Here is a 25,004-nt window from a genome sequence, read left to right on the forward strand (position 1 = left end):
GTTGCTTCCTTCTTCCTTTTCCCTGCCCATTAGCGGATTCCTCTAATTCTACCCTGGTTTCATGTACATCAGTGAACTCTCCTGAAGGTAGCACTTAGCAGATCTGACACCACTTCTCCCCCCCCCCCCACCTCCTCCTTTCTTGTTGTCCTTTTGCCAGGGTTGCTGGAGAGCAATCTGCCTGAACAGGAAGCCAAGTGCTGCGACATGCTGTGGGACTCATGCAACCACCACCCAGACGACAGCTGCAATACATCAGCCAAATCCATCGAGTCAGAGTCATTCCATGACCAACTCCGTGACATCCCCCATCACCACCACCACGTTCACCAGCAGCGGCAGCAGCACTACAACCTCTACTACCACCACACCCAGTACCAGCACCAGCACCATCCATCCCTGCTGCCTGTGTCTGCGGGCTCCCACCTCAGCAGCGGCAAGATCCGGTTTTGCGTCCTGGTTCTAATGATCCTCCACACCATGGTGTCCTTCTCAAGCGTGCCCAGCAGCACGGGGCTGAGCCTGGGGGCCCTCCCTGCCATGGACGAGACCCTCACAAGGGACGGGGGACCCTCATTTGCAATGCAGGGAAAAAGCAACTGCCAGCTCTTTTTCACCAGTGGGGGGAAAGGGGCTGGGTGCATAAATGCTCTTCCTCCAGTGGCAGGAGGTGACACAGGATTGGGGGTGATGCACACAGACCCACCCCCATGCAGACCCCCCTCCCACCCCCCAGAGCACCTCATCACAGGGACTGCCCTGCTATGAGAGAGTCTCTGAAGCATGTGAGGCTGTGGGAACAGCTTCTGGGGAAGGAATATTTCAACAGCATGCTTCAGGCTGGGTCTCTGAAGAAAAAGTTTAAATCAGCATCAGGCTTCAGTTAAAAATGGTTCAGTCACCAGCAGGCCTCAGGCTCTAAGGCTCTGGTGAAGGCTTCAGTTGGCAGCAGGCCTCAGTCCGGGCCTCTTGAGAAAATGGTTCGGTTAGCAGCAGGCCTCAGCCTGATGGCCTTTGGCCTCAAAACAGCTCAGAGGCAGAGGGAAAGCCCACAGGAGCAGCTCTAAGAGAAGTGTCTTCTGAGGAAAGGCAAACACAAACACCCCAGCTCCATTGAGGGCTGCTTCTTCTCCCCCCCCCCCATGTGCCTTGTTTATAGGGCCACAGGGGTCTCTTCTCCATACCAGAAATGGCTTGATAGAAATCTGTTACGGATTCCCCGCCCCCCTATCATCTTCTCAGCCCAGCCCAAAACTATAATCATGAGGGTGTGATGACCTCCTTCCGCCGCCCACCCACCCAAGTTCAAGGCTCCTCCATCAGTCACTAACTCCTGAGCAGCCTTTGTGTGCTCTTGGTTGAACATCTGTCATTGGTTGGTCCTTCAGCATTGCAGAGTGTTGGGCTACATGACCCTTTGGGTCCTTTCCAACTCTACAATTTATGATTTTGCAAGTTGTATTCTCTTGCTCCTTGAAGGGCTTAAGCTGAGAACACACCTGCATCATCCTTGTCCTCTGGGACATGCCACAAACAGCAGGTCCACTCCTGCTCCTCCCTATTCCCTGCCCCACCCCGAGGTCCTGTCCCTGGTTAACACTCCAATATTTTGAATTGCTTTGGCCATAATTGGGAATTTCCTCATAATTCAGCTTCAAAAGAAGAGTTTCATTGGCAGAGCTGCAGCTGGGGGGGCGGACCATTAGTGTCTGGTCTTGTTCAGTCCAGAAAGAGACGTACTTACCTTTCTGAACCTGGAGTTTCTCCTTGTTATTTGAATTTCCCCATTTTTAAAATATATATTTATTAGCACTGGTCCCCTAAACCAGAGGTTTTCAACCTCTCTGAGTTCACGACTCCCTTGACCAACTGCATACTTTCTGTGGCACCCCTGTGGGGCCCAGGAGCCCATCTATGTCACCCCTTGCCTGCAGAACTGGCAGCCTCTCACCCTTTTTGAAACACCCTCCCCTGGGGGATGTTCCCTCAGCCTCCTCTCCTCCCCCGTCTCCTTGGGAGTCCTCCAGGCTGCTGCTGCCACTGCCCTGGTCTCTGAGCTGCCCCCTCTGCCCCAAAGAGAGATTCCTACTCACACTGCTGTAATGGTTATAGGGGTTGCTCGTGCGTAAGTTGCCGCCACTCCTGGCTAGGTGGCCTGGTTAAACCTTTTCTGTCTGGACAGCCCTTCACTTCATGGCTGTTTCAGTCGCTAGCAGAATCAGTCAGTGGGCGTTTCTTGAACCTCTTCCAGCAAAGAAGTTCTTTGACGCCAAGTCTCCGCCTACTCTCCCTGCGCGGAAGTCTTCTGCACAGGGTGGGTGTGGGCAGCGGAGGACCCGTGCTCTTCCCGCTGGTCTCCGGCGAGGAGTCCTGGAGCCCCTCGCTGATTCCCCCATTTGCCCCCCTTTATCCCTGGTGTTACGCTGATTTCCTTCCCCAGCCGATGAGCTGCCTCTCTTCCTGCTGGGCCCTTCTCCAGCATCGCTTGGGAGCCTTGCCTCCACCTCTGGCTCCGATGGCAGTTCCCTGACATCCACCTCCCCCCCAGGACCCCCTCCACCCCTGGCCCGACCTTTTGATCCAACTTAGTCCCTTTCCTCGGCCGACGATGTGGGGAATCCCCGGAAGGAGCTGTCACCATCCTCTGAGGATTCAAAACCCGCTTCCCACCCGCTCCGATCTCTTCCCGCGGGGTGGGCCTCTCAGTCTGATTCTTCACCCTCTGACGCCTCTCCTCCCTCCTCTTCGGAGGCAGGAAAACCCATAAAATCCTCTTCATCGTCTGTGGTTCCAAATTGCTCCTCCCAGAATCTCGCTAGTGGTTTTGGTTTATCTGGGAACAGGCTGTGGAACTCCTCCACAAGATACCTGTCATTGATTGCCTCCGTGGGAACCCACGTGTTTTCTGACCTGGCTTCTCTCTCCCAAGCTACCAAGTACTCCACCTGGCGCCCTCACCACCTGGAATCGAGTATTTCCGTGGCTTGGTTGTGGTGTTCCCTCTCCTCTACCTGCGGGTGTGTGATGACTTCTCCCTCCCGCCCCGGGAATTCCCGCCCCTCCCTGTACGGTGAGAGTAGGGACCTATGGAACACCGGGTGTATCTTCATGCTGTCAGGCAACTTGAGTTTGAATGCCACGGGGTTCACCTGCTGTGTTACCTCAAAAGGTCCCAGCCGCCTTGGCTGCAACTTCTTGCACCCTCCCTTAAAGGGTAACCCTTGGGTTGACAACCACACCCGGTCTCCCACCCGTATGGTCTCCCCTTCCCGACGGTGCTTGTTTGCCTGCCTCTTGTAAATTTCCTTGGCCCGTTCCAAGTTCATCTTAAGTTGCTGGTGCAAGGCCTCCATTTCTTCCACAAACTGCTCTGCCGCAGGTACGCTCCACCCTTCCTCCCCACTCCCCGGGAAGGCCCTGGGGTGACACTCATAATTGGCCATGAACGGGCTCATTCCCGTGGACACATGTTCAGCGTTATTGTACGCAAATTCAGCCAGCGCTAGTTTCTCTACCCAATCGTTCTGTCTCCTGCTGACGTAGCAGCGTAGGTATTGCTGGAGTATACTGTTCGCTCTTTCTGCTTGCCCGTTGGTTTCTGGGTGTCTCACCGTCGAGAAGCCCTCCTCGACCTGCAGCAAGCTCATGAGCTTCCTCCAGAACCGGGAAGTAAATTGTTTCCCGCGATCTGAGATGACCCTTGAGGGAGCCCCATACAGCCTGAAAATGTGATCCACAAACAACCTGGCTGTTTCCTCTGCCATCACCGCATGTGAGCAAGCTATGAAATGGCACATTTTTGTCAGTAGATCGACTACTACCATGTCTGCTGTCTTCCCCCTTGACTTGGGCAAATCTGTCATAAAATCGATGGACACCACCTCCCAGGGTCTTCCCGGCGTGGGTAAGGGTTCCAGTAACCCTACGGGGGCAGCCCTCTCCCCCTTTGCCCTCTGGCAGCGGTCGCACCCCCGTACATCTTCCCTTACCCTTGGCCACCAGAACTGCCTGGTGACAAGCAACATGGTTTTGTGTTGACCAAAGTGCCCGCTGTTGGGTTGTCGTGGAGTTGTTTGAGTACCCTTCCCCTCAAGGTCTCCCCTGGTACGTACAGCGCCCCCTTATAGTACAGTAGCCCTTCCTTTTCCTCAAACCCTCCATGGTTTCCCCTTCCGTCCCGGAGTTCCCTGATTTTAGTTTGAGCGAATTTGTCGTTTCTAGTAAGCCCGGCCAGTTCTCGTTTCCCAACCAACACTCCCCCACACACCCATCGGTTCTCAGGGAACACATGTCTGACTTCCGGCGGTCCCTCTCCTTCCATGTACTCCGGCTTCTGGGAGAGAGCATCTGCTCTTACGTTTTCCTCTCCCGGCACGTACCGGATCTTGAAGGAAAACTTGGAGAACTCCTGTGCCCATCGAATCTGTCTCTGGTTGAGTACTCGCGCAGTCCTCCAGTATTCCAAGTTCTTGTGATCCGTACACACCTGGATCTTGTGCTGCGCCCCTATTAGCAGATATCTCCATCGTTGAAATGCTGCATAAATTGCAAGCAGTTCGCGGTCATACACCGTGTAGTTTTGCTCCGACTTGCTCAGCTTCCTCGAGAAAAAGGCGCACGGCCACCAGCTCTGCTGGGCCCCTGGCTGCAACACTACCGTTCCGATGGCTCGGTCTGACGCGTCGGTCTCCAGCCTCATGGGCTTCTGCAGATCCACGTGCAGGAGCTGCTCTTCCGAAGCGAACGCCTTCTTCAGTCTTTCAAAGGATTGCTGGGCCCTTTCTGTCCAGACGAACTTCTTTTTGCTACTGAGACAATCTGTGATGGGCGCTGTCAAGTGGGTGAAGTTCTTGATGAACTTCCTGTAGAAGTTGCTGAACCCTAGGAACCTCTGCAGGGACGCAGGTGGCGCTGTGGGTTAAAGCCTCAGCGCCTAGGACTTGCCGATCGAAAGGTCGGCGGTTCGAATCCCTGCGGCGGGGTGCGCTCCCGCTGCTCGGTCCCAGCGCCTGCCAACCTAGCAGTTCGAAAGCACCTCCGGGTGCAAGTAGATAAATAGGGACCGCTTACCAGCGGGAAGGTAAACGGCGTTTCCGTGTGCGGCTCTGGCTCGCCAGAGCAGCGATGTCACGCTGGCCACGTGACCCGGAAGTGTCTCCGGACAGCGCTGGCCCCTGGCCTCTTAAGTGAGATGGGCGCACAACCCCAGAGTCTGTCAAGACTGGCCCGTACGGGCAGGGGTACCTTTACCTTTACCTTTAGGAACCTCTGCACGACCTTCCGGGTTTTGGGGGCCTTCCATTCCAGCACTGCCTGCACATTGCTGGGGTCCATAGCTAGGCCCTTCTCTGACAACTTGTACCCCAGAAACTCAACCTCTCTTGCGTGAAATTGGCATTTTTCCAGCTTGACCCACAACTGGTGCTTCTGCAGTCTCTTTAGCACTTCCCTGACGTCTCTGACATGTTGCTTCTCATTGTCAGAATAGATTAAGACGTCATCCAAAAAGGCTACGCAGTTCTTGTACAGCAAGGACCCCAACATGTGGTGCATGGATGCTTGAAAGCAGGTGGAGCCCGACTGTAATCCAAATGGCATAACTAAGTACTCAAAGTGCCCCAGGGGGGTGAACATGGTGGTTTTCCATTCATCCCCCTCCCTCATCCTAATCAAATTGTACACCCCCGGAGGTCCAGCTTAGTAAAGATTTTCCCCTGCCTCACCCATGTTAAAATGTCGTCAATCCTGGGCATTGGGAAGGTCATGGGTTCTGATACAAGGTTCAAGGCCCTGAAATCTACGACTAATCTAGGCTGATTAGTATCCTTTTTGTCCACAAAGAACACCGGACTGCCCCCCCACCGCCTTTAATTCTCTTATGAAACCTCTTTTCAGGTTCTTGTCAATAAATTCCCACAACTCCTGCATTTCCCGGTCAGACATGGCATACAGCTTACCCACCGGCAGCTGAGCCCCTGGGAGTAAGTTGATTTGGCAGTCAAAGGGCCTATGGGGGGGTAGTCTATCCGCCTCCTTCTCGCTGAAGACCTCCTGCAGGTCAGCATATTGTGGTGGCACCTCCCCTTTTGGCTCCACAGCCATCCCAGCCACCCTGGCCACGGTCATTCTTGGGTCCCCCCCCCCCGACAGTGTTCCAAGCAGTAAGCTGACCCAAAGGTGACCGACCGCTGATGCCATGCCACTACTGGATCATGTAGTGCCAGCCAGCTCATCCCTAATATTATTGGGGGTCCTGCCAGTGTGGCTACGTGATAGGCAATGGTCTCCTTGTGCCTGGAAACCCTCATTCTCATTGGTGGGGTCTGGTGCGTCACTTCCCCTCCCAGAAGTTCCCTGCCATCGATGGTGGTCACTTGCAAGGGGAAATCTAGGGGCAGCAGGTGGAGTTGGTGCTCTAGAGCAAAGTCCTTGCTGAAGAAATTGCAGGAGCTGCCTGAATCCAGCAGCCCCTCCACCTTGACTGGGTGCCCATTCGGGAGTTCTAGCACCACTTCTATGGCTATAGCTGCCTTGGGAGTGTCTGGCTGGGGCACTTCTATTGGTTGCTGGCTTGGCTGCTGTCCCCGCTGATTGGCAGCCAAGTGTTGGCGTTTCCCTGTGCCTGCCCCTTTCCCCCCTCCTCCACACAGCCAGCAGCTCCCACCATCCCTTGCCATGCCTTTCTTTGAGGGCAGAGCAGACCTCTTGGAACTTTGAAGTGCCAGGCATAGCTCTAATGGCTTTAGCCCAAACGTAGCAGAGTTTTCCTGCACAGCGAAGAAGCTAGTTGAGGTGGAATGACTAGTCAGCTAGACTCAGAATAACTATTTACAGGATTTATTAAAAGGAAAAATAAAACCAGCAGAGTTTCTGCATACAAAGCAAAGCAAAATAAATCCTTTCTTTCTCTCTCTCTACACAGCACTCCTAACACACCCACTCTAACAAACTGTGCTAGCATTCCTAGATAACAGGGTTGAGTGCTGGTCGTTAACCAATCAGAGTAAGTAGTTTCTAGGTCAAGCAGACCTTGGCTTTCTGCCAAGAGCAAATTGACACGGCCTTGAGTTAATTGTGTGAAGCCAGAATCTGTAAGTTTCCATGAGAATCAATTAACAGAAACTGAACACCCCCTCACAGATTCTGCTGGACAATTAACATCAAATAACACCTATGTAGGAGATTATTTTTCCAGCAAACCTAAACCCTTGCACATTTGCTTGTTCTTTATCTTTGCCAATGGTTTAGTTAATACATCTGCTACATTTTCTTCACTTGATACATAAGTACATGTGATTATATTGTCTTGTACACAGCAACGTACATTTTGGTATTTTACAGAGATATGTTTGGAACGTGATTTGAAACCCTCTGTTTTACTTAAGGTTATACAAGCCTGATTATCAATGTAAACTCGTACTGGTTCACCACAATTTACATTAAAATCTGCTAACAAATGCTTGAAATAAATCACCTCGTTGCACAATTCACTCAATGTGGCATACTCGGATTCCGTTGATGACACACTTACAACGTCTTGCTTGCGTGACCGCCAGCTGATTAAAGCTCCACTGACCATTATGACTAGTCCTGTGACAGATTTTCTATCTGGCAAATTTTCCCAGTCACTATCACAGTAGCAACTCAACGTTTCATCCTCTGAAGAATTTAATTGTAACATATAGCCAATTGTCTGTTTGAGGTATCTCAGAACTTGTTTTACCCCTTTCCAGGCATTTAGTGTGGGTTTTGAGACCAATCTACTTAATATGCCTACTGCGTAGCTAATATCAGGTCTGGACCACTGTGCTAGATACAATAAACTTCCAATTACAGAATGATATACATCAGGATGTTCAAATTCAGGACTCTCATCTGTATGAAGTGTTTTTATGAATAATAATAATAATAATAATAATAATAATAATAATAATAATAATAATAATTTATTATTTATACCCCGCCCATCTGGCTGAGTTTCCCCAGCCACTGGATCCATAGGCACCACTGCCCCTTTGCAATCCTGCATCCTGTATGTAGTCAGTAGTTGTTTAACTTTGTTCTGCTGACTAATTAGGCAGCTGCCATCTTGGGCCCAGCACACTTCCAACCCTAGATATGTCCTAACCGGGCCTAAGTCTTTCATTTTGAACTTACTGGACAATTGCTTGGCAAACCTTTTAGTTTGTTTATCTGTTTTGCAAGCATACAATACATCATCTACATAAATCAGACAAAACTCTTGATCACTGCCTGTACCACGTACATAAACACAATTGTCAGCTGTACTCTGCTTGAAACTAAATGACACTAAGGCCTCATGGAAACATTTGTTCCAAGATCTTGCAGCCTGTTTGAGACCATATAGAGCTTTGTTTAATTTCAACACTCTATTGGAACCTGTCTCATAACCAGGCGGTTCGGCTAGATACAGGTCTTCTGATATTGATGCATGTAAATATGCAGTCTGGATATCAAAATGGTTTAACAGGAGTTTTCTCTTTGCTCCAAGCGTTAGAATCAGCCTTACACTGTCCCCCTTAGCAGTAGGGGAAAAAGTCTCGTCATAATCTTTTCCAGGCCTCTGAGAGTATCCTTGAGCCACTAAACGAGCTTTGTATTTGTACTCTCCTGTTACCAGTGGTTTAAGTTTGTACACCCACCTGCAGCCTACAATCTTTGCCCCCTCAGGCGCTGCTACTGGTGTAAAGACCTTGTGCTCATTCAGAGAGGACATCTCTTCCTCCATTGCCTGTTTCCAGAGCTCTGCCTCCTCTTTTGGTAACTTTAACACCTCCTGAAAACTCTTGGGCTCTGCAATTACACTAAACACATTTGCAGTATCTGGAGAAAAACGCACCGGAGGCACTCCTTTGTTTTGTCTTTTAGATCTTCTGGGAGAAAATTTTTCTTCTGACCCACTTTCCTCCTCAGAACTACGACCTCTCTTTTGCTGCTTAGCAACTGGTCTCTGGCTAATTCCACTTTCTTGAGAGCTCTTATCTGAACTTTCCTCCCCCTCAGACTCTGATTCTCTATGTTTACCTTCAGAGTCATGAAGCTCCTGGGAAGGTTCAAACCAAACCTCAGTATTGGCATGTAGTCTCTCCCAGCCACTATGTTCACAAAAACTGGCATTCCTGGAGATCACAATGCCATTTGTCCCTTCAGCAAAGCGGAAACCTTTTCCCAGCTCCTGATAACCCACAAACACTAACTGTTTGGTCTTAGGATCTCCCTTCCTTCTCATTTGTTTTGGAATTAATACCCAGGCTTTTGATCCAAACACATGCAAATGGTCAATTTTGGGTTTTTTCTGAAACAATTTAAAGTACGGAGTTGTACCTATTGTTTGATGAAAGAGCCTATTTTGGAGATAACACGCGGTGAGCATGCTCTCCCCCCAATAAGACATGGGCAAATCAGCATCATCAAGCATGGCAAACATCATATTTTGTAAAGATCTGTTTTTTCGCTCTGCAACGCCATTCTCCTCTGGGGAAAAAGCGTTCGTTTTTCTATGCCCAATGCCACGCTTTTGTAACCAATCTCTAAAAGCATTTGACATAAATTCGCCACCTCTGTCCGTCTGAATCCTTCTGAGTTTAATGGACAGAAATCTTTCCACAGATGCCACCCAGCCTTTAAACTTAGTGAATACGTCACCCTTATTCTTCATGGGAAAAACCCAAGAGTAACGTGTGGCGTCATCCACAATTGTTAATGAAAAACGCGATCCACCCCTGCTTACAGCAAATGGACCAATTACGTCCATGTGAACCAGCTGTAGCGGTGACTCACTAACTCTATCACTTCTGGGGTAAGAGACTCTGTGGGTTTTAACCTTTTTACAAACATTACAATCAAGGTACTTGTTACAACTCTTTAAATTACCCCCATCAGCCAATTCAGACATTTTTAGTACACTTTTCCAGCAAGCATGCCCCATTTTCCTATGCAATAAGTGCACACAGTTGTCATGTATAGCTTTGTTATTCACTGCAGGCTGAGATTTACTGACTACTGCTGCAACTTGAGATCCTGCTTTAAGCCAAAACAAGCCTCCCTCTGACTTAGCAGTGCCTAAAATCTCACCAGCCTTCTTAATAATGCAACTGTCTCCTTCAAAATACACTTTAAACCCAGCTTTTAGCAAACAATCTACAGACATCAGATTGCTCCTTAATGAAGGCACACAAAGTACATTTTGCAGGCATTCACGAAGACAAGGAACAAAAACTGCACCCCCTGAAATCACTTCGGAAGTACTTCTGTCTGCTAGAGCCACCTGGCTGCGCTGTGCTGAGTTCTTGGAAACAAACAATTCATCTGAATTTACGATGTGCCGAGAAGCTCCCGAATCGACCACCCAGACAGCTTGTTTCTCATCAGCAATCTTGACCTCGGGGGTCACCAGCTGAGCCGACTGTTTCCGTTTGAAGAATTTCTTTTTTCGCTGCTGCTGCTGCTGATCTCGTCTCTGCTCCTGCACTGGCCACTGAGACTTGACCAACTCCGGACATTGTCGTTTTAGATGCGCTGAAGACCCACATCGGAAACAACGCCTAACAGCAAACGCTGACTCCTCACCGGTACGCTGCTTTTGCTTCACCTCTGGCACGGCATGAGAACTCCTTCCAAACCGCCTGCCTGTAGAAGCCTCTGCAGCAAACGACCTTTCTTGCCTCTTCTGCCATTCTTCAATCAAACGCCCAGTAACGTAACTGACTGATAAATCACGCTCCTTTATGCCTTCTAGAGACAAAACTAAGTTATCCCAGCTTTCTGGGAGAGAACTCAAAATAATAGCCACCTTCTCCTGCTGGTCTAACGCACAGTCTCTTTCCTGTAGCTCAGTAAACTTTAACTGTAAACTGTGTAGGTGTTCCTGCATTGTAACCCCAGGCTTTAACATTGCCTTGTACAATGCCTTGCGAATGAACAGCTTGGAAACCGCTGTCTCACGCACATGGAGTTCTTTAAGTGCTTGCCACACACCTCTAGCTGTCTTGATTCCCCTCACATACGGCAACTGGGAATCTTCCAGCCCCAAGACAATTGTGGCCCTTGCTCTTTGGTCTTTATCGAGGTCTTCATCATCAGGCTTCGCAGGAAACTTACTCACCACTTGCCAGAGACGATCCCTCTGCAGCACTGCCTGCATGCGTTCCAACCACAGCAAGTAATTGGAGTCATTCAGACGCTCAAAAGCCATCTGAACTGGTTGTGAGGCCATCTTGAGAGCGATGTCCCTGGAACCCGGAACCAGCTACTCACGACCACCGAGAGAGAAAACAGGAACCACAGCAACCCAGCACTAGCACGCTGCAGCTGTTGTCCTTGTGTCCACTGCGTCACCAGTTCACAGCAGTCAGGAACCAGCCAGTGTCCATCTGCTGCACCAACAGGAACAACAACTTCTGGAACTACTGGAACCAACACCTTTGATGCTGACACCACCACAACTCAGGCTGGCAGCACAATACCCATAACCTCTTGGAACTTTGAAGTGCCAGGCATAGCTCTAATGGCTTTAGCCCAAACGTAGCAGAGTTTTCCTGCACAGCGAAGAAGCTAGTTGAGGTGGAATGACTAGTCAGCTAGACTCAGAATAACTATTTACAGGATTTATTAAAAGGAAAAATAAAACCAGCAGAGTTTCTGCATGCAAAGCAAAATAAATCCTTTCTTTCCCTCTCTCTACACAGCACTCCTAACTCCTAACACACCCACTACACAAACTGTGCTAGCATTCCTAGATAACAGAGTTGAGTGCTGGTCGTTAACCAATCAGAGTAAGTAGTTTCTAGGTCAAGCAGACCTTGGCTTTCTGCCAAGAGCAAATTGACACGGCCTTGAGTTAATTGTGTGAAGCCAGAATCTGTAAGTTTCCATGAGAATCAATTAACAGAAACTGAACAAATGAATTAAATGTCCTGGCAAAATGTCCTGGCCGTTGGCAGAGGAAACACTTCTTGGTGGTTTTCCAATCCTTTCCCTCCCTCTTGCGACCTTCACTGGAGTTTGAAACCTCTCGCGCGCGCGCCATCTATTTCCATTGGCTCAGCCGTCTGGGAAGGCTGCCTCGGTATTTCAGGAATGCGGTAGTCATGGCAACGTTCCCCTCTCCCTTCGCGCTTCTCCTGAGCCCGCGCTTCCTGGCGTACTCCTATCGCAAGCACAGCCTTGGTCAGCCCATCGACTGCGGGCGGGGCGCGCGGGAAAGCTCATCCTTCACCGGTGGGGACAACCCCTCCTCAAACAACATTTGAATGGTTACAGATAGGTAGCCGTGTTGGTCTGCCATGGTGAAAACAAAAAAAATTCCTTCCAGTAGCACCTTAGAGACCAACTAAGTTAGTTCTTGGTATGAGCTTTCGTGTGCATGCACACTTCTTCTGAAGAAGTGTGCATGCACACGAAAGCTCATACCAAGAACTAACTTAGTTGGTCTCTAAGGTGCTACTGGAAGGAATTTTTTTTGTTTTGAACATTTGAATGGGTTCAGAGTCCAGATCCCACCCGAGCTGGTGGATCAACATCGCAAAGCGCGACCAGTAGTCTCTAACTGATTGGCTCCCCTGCTTGCACCCCATCAATTCCCGTCGAGTCACATTTTGCTCCACTTCACTGGAATACATTGCATCCATCGCCTGATAGAATTTCCTAAGGTCCTTCAAGGCAGCATTTTGCGTCGCCATTAGGGGCCTGATCCATTCCCAGGCCCCATCCTGTAGATGCCCGACAATTTAGGCCACCCTTACCCCATCATCAGCAAAGTCATTATGCTGCAGTTCCAAAGCGTACTCTTATTTCCGTTCGGAACGCGTTATAGTCCTGGGGCTTCCCCCCAAACTTGTGTACCAGTCCCGGTACCTTCCTTGCGACGGGGGTGGGTCTGACCTGTGCATCCTGAGCCCGTCTTTCATCCAGCCGCGCCGTCAGGAGAGCCACATGCTGTTCCAAATCTCGGTTCCTCTCCACCAGATTTTGCACTCCAGCTGCTTGCTCCGTTCCTCCGGCTTCTCCGGTTTGGCTCATTATGCCGCCTGCCTGTCGCTGCGCACAAGCAACGTCAGTGACTGACGGATTGCTGTAATGGTTATAGGGGTTGCTCGTGTGTAAGTTGCCGCCGCTCCTGGCTAGGTTACCTGGTTAAACCCTTTCTGTCTGGACAGCCCTTCACTTCGTGGCTGTTTCAGTCACTGGCAGAATCCGTCAGTGGGCGTTTCTTGAACCTCTTCCAGCAAAGAAGTTCTTTTTTTTTCAAAATTCTTTTTATTGATTCATTCCATGATAAAAATAGAGACTAAGACACAGTTAAACAAAAAAGAATACTACACAAACAAACAGCAATAGAAAAAAAGGAAGAAAAGAAAAAGAAAAAGATACACAAAATTATAATTTTCACGTCAACAGTGTTACATAACCTTCCCTTTCGAGACTTCCTTTAGCTTGTCCGTAAATCATTCGAAGTAATGATTAAGGTTACACATTTCTTGGCTTATATTGTCATTATACCTTTCTCTATCTCCTATTTTCTTTACACAATAACTCATAGTCTTTCACAGTGCGTCTCTGAATCCCTTTAGCGTTGTTTGTCCCTCACTAATAGATTCCAGATAATCTACATACTTTCCCCAATCCTTGATGAACTTTTGGTCTCTTATATACCTGACTTTTCCTGTGAGTTTATCCAATTCCGCGTAGTCTAACAACTTTGATCTCCACTCCTCCACCGTTGGTATTTCCTGCTGTTTCCACATCTGGGCTAACACTACCCTTGCTGCTGTAACTGCATAATATACTAATCTACAATCTTCCTTTTTTATCTCGTGCCCTAATATCCCTAATAGGAAAATTTCTGATTTCTTTGTGAACGTATATTTTAGGATCTTCTTTAATTCAATGTATATTTTTTCCCAAAACTGTTTCACTTTTCTACACTCCCACCACATGTGGTAAAAGGAGCCCTCTTTATCTTTACATTTCCAGCACTTGTTGTCCACCTTATACATTTTCGATAGTTTCATAGGTGTTAAATACCACCTGTAGAACATCTTCATGACATTTTCCTTTATCGTTATGCATGCCGTAAAATTTAACCCATCCTTCCAAAGTTTTTCCCAATCCTCAAATAGTATACTATGACCTACATCCTTTGCCCAGCGGATCATCACCGATTTGACTTCCTCATCCCCTAAGTTCCAGTCTAGCAGCATCCTATACATTTTAGATATAATTTTCTCTTCGTTATTTATAATCTCCATCTGAAATTTGGAATCTTTATCTGCATAACCTCTTTCTTTAATATCTTTTCTAAACATCTGATTCACCTGAAAGTGATGTAGCCAATCATAAACATGCTCCTTAACTTGCTCGTATGGTTTTACCTTCCATTTCCCATCTTCTTTAATTAATAACTGACTGTATGTTGCCCAATTGCTTCTCATATTAATAGTCTTTACACTCATTACTTCAAGAGGTGATAGCCAATGTGGTGTTTTCAATTCCAACAGATTTTTATATTTTTCCCATATTTCAATTAGTGGCCCTCTAAAAATATGATTTTCAAATCCCTTGTGTACTTTTCTTTTGTTCTGCCATAAGTAGGCGTGCCAGCCGAATCTATTATCGAAGCCCTCCAAGTCGAGTAGCTCCCTATTCACCAACTTTACCCAATCTTTTATCCAACAGAGGCAAACTGCCTCGTAATATAATTTCAAATCTGGCAGGGCAAAACCCCCCCTTTCCTTTATATCTGTTAATAATTTGAACTGAATTCTAGGTTTTTTGCCCTGCCAGATATATCTTGAAAGTACTCTTTGCCACTCTTTAAAGATTCGGCTCCCCTTGATTATAGGGATAGTCTGGAATAGAAACATCAGCCTTGGTAGAACGTTCATCTTAATTGTATTGATCCTTCCCCAGAATGACAGTTTCAACCCTTCCCATATTTCCAAATCCTTTCTTATTTCCCTCCACGTCGGCTCGTAGTTATTTTTGAATAAGTCTATATTTTTAGGTGTTAGCCAAATGCCGAGATATTTCACTTTTTTGACCACCTCTATCTGCGATTGATGTTGAATTGTTTCTATTGTCTTTGGGTCCACATTTTTACCTATCATTTTCGTTTTCGTCTTATTTAATTTAAACCCTGCAACCTCTCCAAACTGATCTATTTCCTTTAATATTTCTTCTGTTGCAGTTGTTGGTTCTTCTGTCATTATTACTACGTCATCCGCAAAGGCTCTAATCTTATACACATTCTGTCCGATTAACACTCCTTTTATTTTTCCATTTTGTCTTATAGAATTCAAAAGGACTTCTAATACTGTTATAAACAATAGCGGAGAGAGTGGACAACCCTGTCTTGTTCCTTTCTGTATCTTTATCTCTTCTGTCACAGTGTTATTTATGATCAATTTAGCTTTCTGCTCTGTGTATATTGCTTTTACCCCATTAAAAAAGTCGTTACCCACATCCATATGTTCTAAATTTTTCAGCATGAAGTCCCATATCACATTGTCGAATGCCTTCTCGGCATCCACAAACATCATTATAACTTGTTTATCAATCCTAACAGATAGGTATTCTAGCATGTTGATTATGTTTCTTGTGTTGTCTCTCATCTGCCGACTTGGCAGAAATCCCGCCTGGTCCTTATGAATAATTTCTGATAACAACCTCTTCAACCTTCTTGCAAGGATTCCTGCAAATATTTTATAATCTGTATTTAGCAGTGAGATTGGTCTATAATTTTTAACTTGGGTTGGGTCTGCATCCTGTTTGGGGATGAACGTGATGTATGCCTCCTTCCAAGTCTCTGGGATTTCTCCTTTCCTTAAAATATTGTTCATAGTCTCTTTCAGAGGTCCCACCAAAATCGATTTCATCTCTTTGTAATAGCCTGCGGTGAATCCATCAGGGCCTGGAGCTTTCCCCCTCTTTAAATTTTTAATTACTTCCTTTATCTCCTCATTTCCATTTGGAGTATTCAGTCGTTGTTTTTCCTCTGTTGAGATTTTCTGCACCCTTTTATCCTTCAGAAATCTCTCTATCCTCCTTAAACTAATTCTCTCTTTATTATTATACAAACTTCTATAGTAGTTGAGGAACTCCCTCCTAATTCCTTTTGGGTCAGTTCTTTCTTCCCTCCCCACTATTATTTTACTTATTGTGCTCTGTTCCTTCCTTTTTTTTAATTTGCCAAGCAAGCCATTTGCCTGATTTATTCGAGAATTATTTTTTTTGTCTTAGTTTTTTGATGTTCCACTCCACCTCTCTATTTATTATTGTGGCAAATTGGGCTTGTAGAATCTTTATTCTTTCTTTTGCTTTCTGACAGTTAGGTTTCTGAGATAATTTTTGTTTGTTTACCATTATCTGCTTTAGAATTTCTTCTTTACCTTTCTCGCTATTCTTGTTTTTAATTACATTCTGTTGAATAAAATATCCTCTTATTACTGCCTTGCTTGCGTCCCATACTACATTAGCTTTTGTTCCTTTATCACAGTTGTCCGCAAAGTAATGCATCAATTTTTTCTGTGCATTTTCGACAATTTTCTGATCGTCCAGGAGATAATCTTTCAATCTCCATCTGAAAGTTCTTGTCTCTAAGCTTTCCAATTCCAACTCTATCGGACTATGGTCCGAGATTACTTTCGGTCTTATTTCTATTAATTTAGCTCTTGGACATAATTCACTTGAAATCCATATCTGATCTATACGTGACATCGACTGGTTTGGTTCGGAGTGAAAGGTGAATTGTTTATCTAGTGGATGTCTGAGGCGCCAAATATCTATCAAATTGCAGTTTTCCACCATTGAGAAGAAGGATTTTGGTAGTTTTCCTTCTTTACTTGCTCCTTCCCTAAGTCTATCCACTTCTAGCGAAACCACCCCATTCATATCACCCATTAAAATAATTTTCTGGTCCACATATTCAAATATTTTCTCTTCTAATTTTTTAAAGAATTCAGTCTTATTGCCATTTGGGGCGTATACCCCGACTACCACCAGATTTTCTCCTTGCCAATTAATACGGACCCCTATCATCCTCCCCTCCTCGTCTTTAAATATTGTTTTGGCTTCAATCTTATTTTTAATATACAATACCACCCCTCTTTTCTTTTCCCTATCTGAAGATTCAAATTCGTTTCCCAATCTCTTATTAATTAATACTTTTTTATGCCTTCAAGCTACATGCGTTTCTTGAAGACAGATAATGTCCAAGTTTTTCTTTTTCAGATATTGCTCGATTTTATTCCTCTTTTTTCCCGTTCATCCCATTAATATTCCAACAAAGAAGTTCTTTGACGCCAAGTCTCCGCCTACTCTCCCTGCGCGGAAGTCTTCTGCACAGGGTGGGTGTGGGCAGCAGAGGACCCGTGCTCTCCCCGCTGGTCTCAGGCGAGGAGTCCTGGAGCCCCCTCGCCGATTCCCCCATCTGCCCCCCCTTTATCCCTGTTGTTACGCTGATTTCCTTCCCCAGCCGATGAGCTGCCTCTCTTCCTGCTGGGCCCTTCTCCAGCATCGCTTGGGAGCCTTGCCACCGCCTCTGGCTCCGATGGCAGTTCCCTGACAACTGCCTCACAGGGGCCTGGGAAGAGGATGCCCCCAGTCTTAGTGGCCTAGTGGAGACTGGCAAAAGTGAATGTGAGACAAGCACCTTACCTTGGGAGGCAGCAGTGACAGCAGTGGGCACTGCCAGGCCTGCATGGTGAAAAGGCTCCCCTTCAGCACTGGACACTAAGCTCCCAGGCAGATCTTGCACACATCAAGCACAAGGAAGGCCAGTGCAGCACCTGCCTGCCTGGCCTCCCACTTGTCTGTTCATTCCCAACAACAAGTGCTGGCAAACTGGCTGGCTGGGCTTCCTCACCTGCTTGCTTGCTTACTCTGAGGCCACCTCAGCTCCTGGTACCCAGCACCCCCTGGCCAGCCCCAGAGGCACCATTTGCCTGCGGAGCTTGTAGCCAGAGCTGTTGCAACAAATAGCTGTGAAAGACTTTGGGAGGCAGAGATGCGAGAGGGCATCAGAGAAGGGAAGGAAGGAAAGAGAGATGGAGGCCAGTGTTGCCCACAGCCCCCCTGACCATCATTCAAGGCACCCCATAGTGCCATGGCACACTGGTTGAAAACCACTGCCCTAAACAGTTTCCTTTCCTTGCCCATGTCAGTTTATAAGATTGCATAGCCGTCCTATTTTTCTCCCTAGCCCACTGGGGATATTCCAAAGGCCCTCTTTTATGTATATCACCTGAGTGTTGCTGGGAGACACAGATGAATCTTAGAAATCATAGAACTGTAGAGTTGGAAGTGACTCCCAAGGTCTGACCCCCTGCAATGCAGGAATCACAGCTAAATAATCATTGGCAGACAACTGTTTGGTCTCTGTTTAAAAACCTGCAATAAATGAGAGTCCAACACCTTCCAAGGGAGTCCATTCCACTGCTGAACAGCTCTTACTATGCGAAACCTTTTCCTAATATCTCCTTTCTTGCAATTTGAATCCATTGAGTCGGGTCCTCTCCTCTGGAGCAGCAGAAGACAAGCTTGCTCAAACTTCCATAGGACACCCCTTCAGATATTTGAAGATGGCTACGATATCACCTCTCAGCCTCCTCTTCTCCATTCTAAACATCCCAAACTCCCTCAACTGTTCCTCATAAGGCTTGGTTTCCAGACCCCTCATCATCTTGGTCTCTCTCCTCGGCACACGTTCCAGCTTGTCAATAGCCTTAAATTATGACACCCAGAACTGGACACAGTACTCTAGGTGTTGTCTCACCAAGACAGAATAGTGCAGGACTATTACTTCCCTTGATCTGAACACTAGACATCTGTTGATGCAGCCTAGGATTGCATTAGGCTTTTTTGCTGCTGCATCACACTGTTGCCTCACGTTAACTTTGCAGTCTACTAAGACACCTGGATCCTTTCCACATGTACACAGTTCATGTTTCTTTTAAGGAACTCGTCTGACTCACAGATAATCCCTCAGCCCCAGGAGGAGGAAGGTGATCATTGTGGTCTTGTAGAGACACGATGAGCCTCTCTGTCCATCCAGCCCAGAATTGACCATGCTGATGGGCAGAAACTTTCCAGGGACCCAAGAGAAAGAAAGCTTTCCCCAGCCCTGATTATTATTTGTTTGTTGGTTTATTTATCTATACCTCACCTTTTTCTCAGGTTGGGACTCAAGGTGTCTTACACAGATCAAAATCACACAGATAAAATTAAACTAAAAACATATCAAAGATAATTGTTAAAAAGTAGTTCAACTTGAATAAAATTAAAACAATATGTTAAACACCACAAATCTATTAAAATACAGATAAAAACAGCACAGTAGTATTGAAAGCCCTTTCCTTTTAAAAAACCAAAAAAACCAGTCCGTCCCCAAATGCCTGTTGGAATATATCAGTCTTTACCTGCTGACAGAAGGACAGTAAAGAGGGGAGCCAATCTGGTTTCTTTGGGAAGGGAGTTCTAATGTTGTCTGGGAGCAGCCACCACCCTGTCCCATGTCCCCACCAAGCAAGACTTTGAGGATGCTGGAGTAGAGGGAACAGCCTCCCCAGAAGATCTCAGATAGGGTTGTCATATGTCCGGAATTTCCTGGACATATCCGGAATACCACAGTCAGAAGCACTTTCCAGGCAGAAATCGGCCATCCCCAGTGGTTCACCTCTCGCAGGGCATCCTGTCAACAGCCCGGCCCTTCATGCTTAGCAGCCGAGAAGGCCCAAGAGGCAGAGGTTTGGTTCCAGGCTGAATGGTGGCAGCCTTAAGTAGACAGGAGGGATTTCAGACTAGGGTTGCCATACATCCCAAAAAACAGCTCCACAACTTACGTGTCCAGATTTTCACCTTCTGAAATATGGCAACCTAATCTCAGAGCCTGGGCAGGCTCATATGGGAGGATAGAGTCCTTCAGATAGCTTGGTCCTATGTCTGATCTGAGATGCTGAGGTTAGACCCCTGGGGCTCTCTGGATGCAAAAGTAGGTTTTTCATTACCGCTCCCCTAAAGGGGCATCAGTAAGCAATAGAAGGAAGAGTGTGGACTTTAAGAACTGCTGGTGCCTACAGGAGTCCCACAACACTTTAGGCCAGTTTGCCACAGGCTTCCCCAAAAGAAGATCCAAGAACTGAAGTTCTGTGAAATGAGAGGGAATCCTCTGTGGTAGCTCCCAGAGTTTGAGCTCCTCCTGGGGAGGATATCAAGCACCTCCACCCACATGTGCCTGCCTCATAGTCTCATGAAGATGGCAGGGATATTCAATTCAAAATCCTTTATTAGGCATAGCACACCACACATACAAATCATAATACATTATAATATAAAATAATAATACAACGAAACATCATCAGCTACCATTAACAACCACTAAGTCTCCTTATCATGGCCCATTCTTTCTTCATGGACAGCTCTTAGAAATTCGGCCGCTAGTAAAGTAATTTGATCGTCGCTGTCCGCCAGCATGTCCTGAACAGTTGGTTGGATGAAAGTCTGTTTATTGAATTTTAGGGCCTCATACAATTGTATTCTGGCATAACTGCCAAAATCACAGGAGAAGAATATATGTTCTAGAGTATCTAGTTCCTTTTTACTGCATTTACAGAGACGCTCTGATTCTGGGATAGCTAAATATCTTCCTCTCACTACCGCCGAGGGAAACATGTTAAATCTGGCCAACATAAACAGCCTACATAATTCATGTTTCTTCAGAGTTGTCATGTATCCCTTTTGAAAATCTCTACACAAAGGGAGATTTAAGTGGATAGGAGAGCAGGTGCTATGCTTTGCAACTTCAAGCATGGCGAGAAGACTTTTTTCTGTGAAGGTCTTCCTAATAATTTCCCATGTATCTTTGGGATCAGAGATTTCAAAATCAATTAGATTGAGCCCTATAGAATCTAGTTTTCTCTTACATATCAAAGAAAGATTGTAAATTGCATTATCGCTTAAAAGATCGTAAAGTAGAGAATTGGGGGATAAGGCTCTATAATGGAGGAAGATCCAATATTTCAAGGTTCTCAGCCATGCTCTTACTGATAAAGGCAGTATTCCCAGCTCACAACATATTGTTTCATATTTTACTGAGTTTGCAAGTCCTAATAATGACCTCAAAAGGGAAGCGTGAAATTTATCCAACCTCTTGAGGCTGCCTGAAATCCACACTGGTGTGCCATATAAAAGTTGGGCACAAAGTTTCATATCAATCACTTGCAATACAGCAGGGATGAATCTGTTTCCTACTGGAGAAAAAAAATAGGATTTTATATGGTGAGCAGTCACTTTGGCCTTAGCTATAGCAGCACATATATGTGTATTCCAATTCATATTATTTTTAAATGTAATTCCCAGATAATTGAAGTGCTTAACTTCCTGTATTAGATGTCCATTAATTATACAGCCTTTTGGGTTCCTTCTCATTCTGAATTGCATAATCTTTGTCTTATCATAATTAATTTTGAGATTATTAAGAGAGCAGTAGTTTGAAAAACTCTTGAATAATTTTTTTAAACCCAAAACAGAGAGTGAAATAATTACAGCATCATCTGCATAAAGTAGTAAAGAGAGTGGGCAATTGTTTAAATAAGGAGTATGAGTGGTTGCGTTTTGAAGGAATATTGGTAGGTCAGATAAAAAAAGATTGAATAGGGTGGGGGCCAAGATACAGCCTTGCCTAACTCCTCGATTGTTCAGAATAGGACCTGCCAGTCTACCATCTTTTGATACTTTAACATATATTTGGTTATTAGAATGTAAACTTTGAATCAGTGTAAGTAAATATGGGTCAATACCAAGGTGTTCTAGTTTAGTCCATAGTTTGTTGTGGTCGACCGAATCAAAGGCACTTTTTAAATCCACAAATGCCACAAAGAGTTTCCGCTTATTTCTCATGACATATTTATCCACAAGATGACTTAACACTAGACACTGGTCAAGAGTTGACGAGCCTGCCTTAAAACCAGCCTGCTCTTTGCCAGGTAGGCCTTTTGTCAGCATCCATTCTTCCAATTTAATAAGCAGAGATTTGGCATAGATTTTGCTTATGCATGGTAACAAACTTATAGGTCTGTAATTCTCTTGGCAATTCCTATCACCTTTTTTGAAGATCGGAACCACTATCGAGTTGTTCCACGACTTAGGTACACGGGCCGAGTGATAGATAGAATTAAAAAGGGGTACAAGTTTAATGGCCCACCATTCTATATCTACTCTCAACAGATCTATTGGGATGCCATCCATACCAGGTGATTTCCCTTGCTTAAACGAAAGGATTATCCTTTTCATCTCCTCAACAGTAATTTGAAATTGTGTGGTTTTTGCCAGAGAAACTTTAAAATTTTCCTTTTAATAAACTTTGTGATCATAAAAAACAGCAGTAAAATGTGAAATCCAAGCCTCATCACTTATATTAGGGAACTCTGTAGTATCTATTATTGAGAGAAGTGACCAAAAAGTTTTAGTATCTTTAATTTCTAATGCAGTGACAATTTTAGACCATTTAGCTAGTGCAAACTCAGATTTTTTTTCCAGGAGCATGTTTTTAAAAACATTTTTCATTTCAAAATAAGTCTTCCAGAGTCCTTGAGAGTTGGTAATATAGGCTTCTTTTAGACAAGTTCTAAGTTCTTTCTTATAGTTAATACAATCTTTATCAAACCAATTAAACTTATTTAAAGGTTTATTGCTGGACTGAGGGTCTAAAAAAGAAGAAAATAGTTCCAGGATAGTGTTGTAGTAACAATCATTATCCTCCAAGGGCATCAAATTTTGGTTAGCCACAGGTTCCAGAGGAACTGGGTTATTTTCAAATACTGCTAATAGATCCTCCCTATTTTTATCACTTATATAAATTCTTTTGGCATAAATAGTCTTACCAATACTAATAGGAGGTCTAATATCATTATTTCTAGGAATCCTGTACATCTCTAAAACTATTGGGAAATGGTCGCTCTCTGAGCGAGGTACAACTGTAAAAGAGGCTATTTCATTTAACATTTCAACGGAAACTAGAGAATAGTCGATTACGCTCCTGCCCCTTTTGGAGCTAAAAGTAAAATTTCCCGGAATATCTGGCCAAATTGAGCCATTCAAAAATGAAAGATTCAATTCTAAGGCCAATTGTAAAAGTTTTCCTCCCGCTTTATTAATAGTGGTGTCCTTAGAGTTCCTCCCTATTTTCAATGGAAGTGGGTCATCTTCAGCTAGATTTGAGCCATAGCGTTTATAGAGAGCTGTATTGTCTGATCCAATTCGAGCATTAGTGTCTCCCATTACAATCAGGGGAATATCTGGAGATTTACTACGTATTAAATACAACTCTTCAGAGACTATATTGATGGCAGGGATATCATATCCCAAGGCTCAGGCACAGTGCAAAAAAAAGATTTCTCCCCATAAATATTTTGGAGATATTTTTTGTCTTTTACACCAAGCTGTGAGGTTAGGGGTGCAATTGGCCATCTTTTGGCTGCTTTAACTATGATTCCTGCATTGCATTTGTGGAATGCTCTCCCCAGGGAGGTTCTCCTGGTGCCTTCATTACATATCTTTAGGTGCCAAGTGAAAACATTCCTTCCAGGCCTGTTTTTATACTGTAAACTGCCCTGTGATTTTCCGATGGAGGACAGTATATATTTTTTTAAAAAAAATTCCACAGGTTTAGACTAGATGGCCCTTGGAGTCCCTTTCAACTCTATAATTCTATGAAACCCAACTTTCTATTAAACCTGCTTATTCAATACCAAAACACCTTTAAACCCCCATCTGTTTTGGCCTCCAGAAGTTGTGCCTGTTCATTTGATGGTTGGAAACACAAAGCCAGAATGATTTTGCCTTCCAAGAAGGATGAGGCCATGCCCCCAAGTCCAGGCTGGCTTTATGCAGTACCCTTCTGTCAGGGCTGGCAGCCCTGACACCTTCAATCCAAAAACACCGCACTACCACCCCAACAGCGCTGGCAGTACTCTAATTTAGTCTTTAAAATATTGAATGGATTCATGTTAAATGTTGTTTTACAATGCTGATTTTATTTTTTTTAATTTTTTAATGATTAATTTGAACACACTTTGAGGACCTTTGTGGTAGACAGGTGCCCCCAGCATATTGAACTGCCTGCCTCTTTTTGTGGCTCCACCAAGTGAGATCCAGTGAGGTCAGGGAGCTTGTGGAGGTGGGCAGGGCTTTTTCCAGCTGGAACTCAATGGAATTGAGTTCCGGCACCTCTTGGATGGGCACCATTGTCATTAGAAGAAAACAAGGGAGGCGTTCATGGTGAGTTCTGGCATTTCTTTTTCTAGAAAAATAGCACTGGCAGTGGGGATGCTGTGATTTGGAGACCCAGGCCTGGTTGCTGAACCCTTCCCAAGTGCTTGTGGACACCAAGACCAGGCCTGCTGTGAAAAAAGTCAATAATAATAATAGCTATTATTATTATTATTATTATTATTATTATTATTATTATTATTATTATTATTATTATTATTACTACTACTACTACTACTATTACTACTACAATACATGGTGTTGAGGTTTAAAAGCTAAAAGTCTTGTTGCTGAAGTCAACTTTTAAAAACCTTTCTGCTCCCACTGCCTCATTTCTGTTTCAGTTCCTTCTCTCTCTGAGCTTCTTCACACTTTTGCTCACCCCATGTTTTGATTATATCGTGTGCCAGTTTTGATCGTACCATGTGCCAATTGGATTTTCACAAAGTACAGGCACAGAACAATGAGAAAAGTTCTTGGACCCAAGGGAATTTATCAGGATGCAATACAATCAACATACTGGTTGAGGAAAAGTGTGGATGAGCCCTTAAGCAAAATTGCACTCCAGGTTTTCTGCACGGATGATAAGATCCAGTATGGCGTGTTGGATCGGATTTCCACAAGGTGCAGCCATGGAAGAACAAGAAAAGTCAGACCCAAGAAGAATCAATCGATACACGATACAGTCAAAATATGGGTTGAAGGAGATTGCAGATGAG

General features: G+C 45.3%; 1 long non-coding RNA gene and 1 pseudogene across 2 annotated transcripts in view; both read left to right on the plus strand.

The window, feature by feature from the left end:
* The window catches only part of LOC309361222 (NALCN channel auxiliary factor 2 pseudogene), a 70,267-nt pseudogene extending 69,499 nt beyond the window's left edge, over positions 1–768 (plus strand). Inside the window, exon 3 of the transcript XR_014173428.1 lies at positions 161–768. The product of XR_014173428.1 is annotated as an NALCN channel auxiliary factor 2 pseudogene (transcript). The remainder of the gene's footprint in view (positions 1–160) is intronic.
* Positions 769–1,720: 952 nt separating this feature from the next.
* LOC309361184 lies at positions 1,721–23,600 on the plus strand. The gene is made up of 4 exons (XR_014164376.1): positions 1,721–2,105; positions 17,599–19,710; positions 19,749–20,261; positions 23,349–23,600. It is a non-coding gene; the product is annotated as an uncharacterized lncRNA (long non-coding RNA).
* Positions 23,601–25,004: the final 1,404 nt, after the last annotated feature.

The sequence above is a fragment of the Podarcis melisellensis genome, assembly GCF_964234715.1.
Source record: "Podarcis melisellensis genome assembly, chromosome: W".
Lineage (NCBI taxonomy): Eukaryota > Metazoa > Chordata > Lepidosauria > Squamata > Lacertidae > Podarcis > Podarcis melisellensis.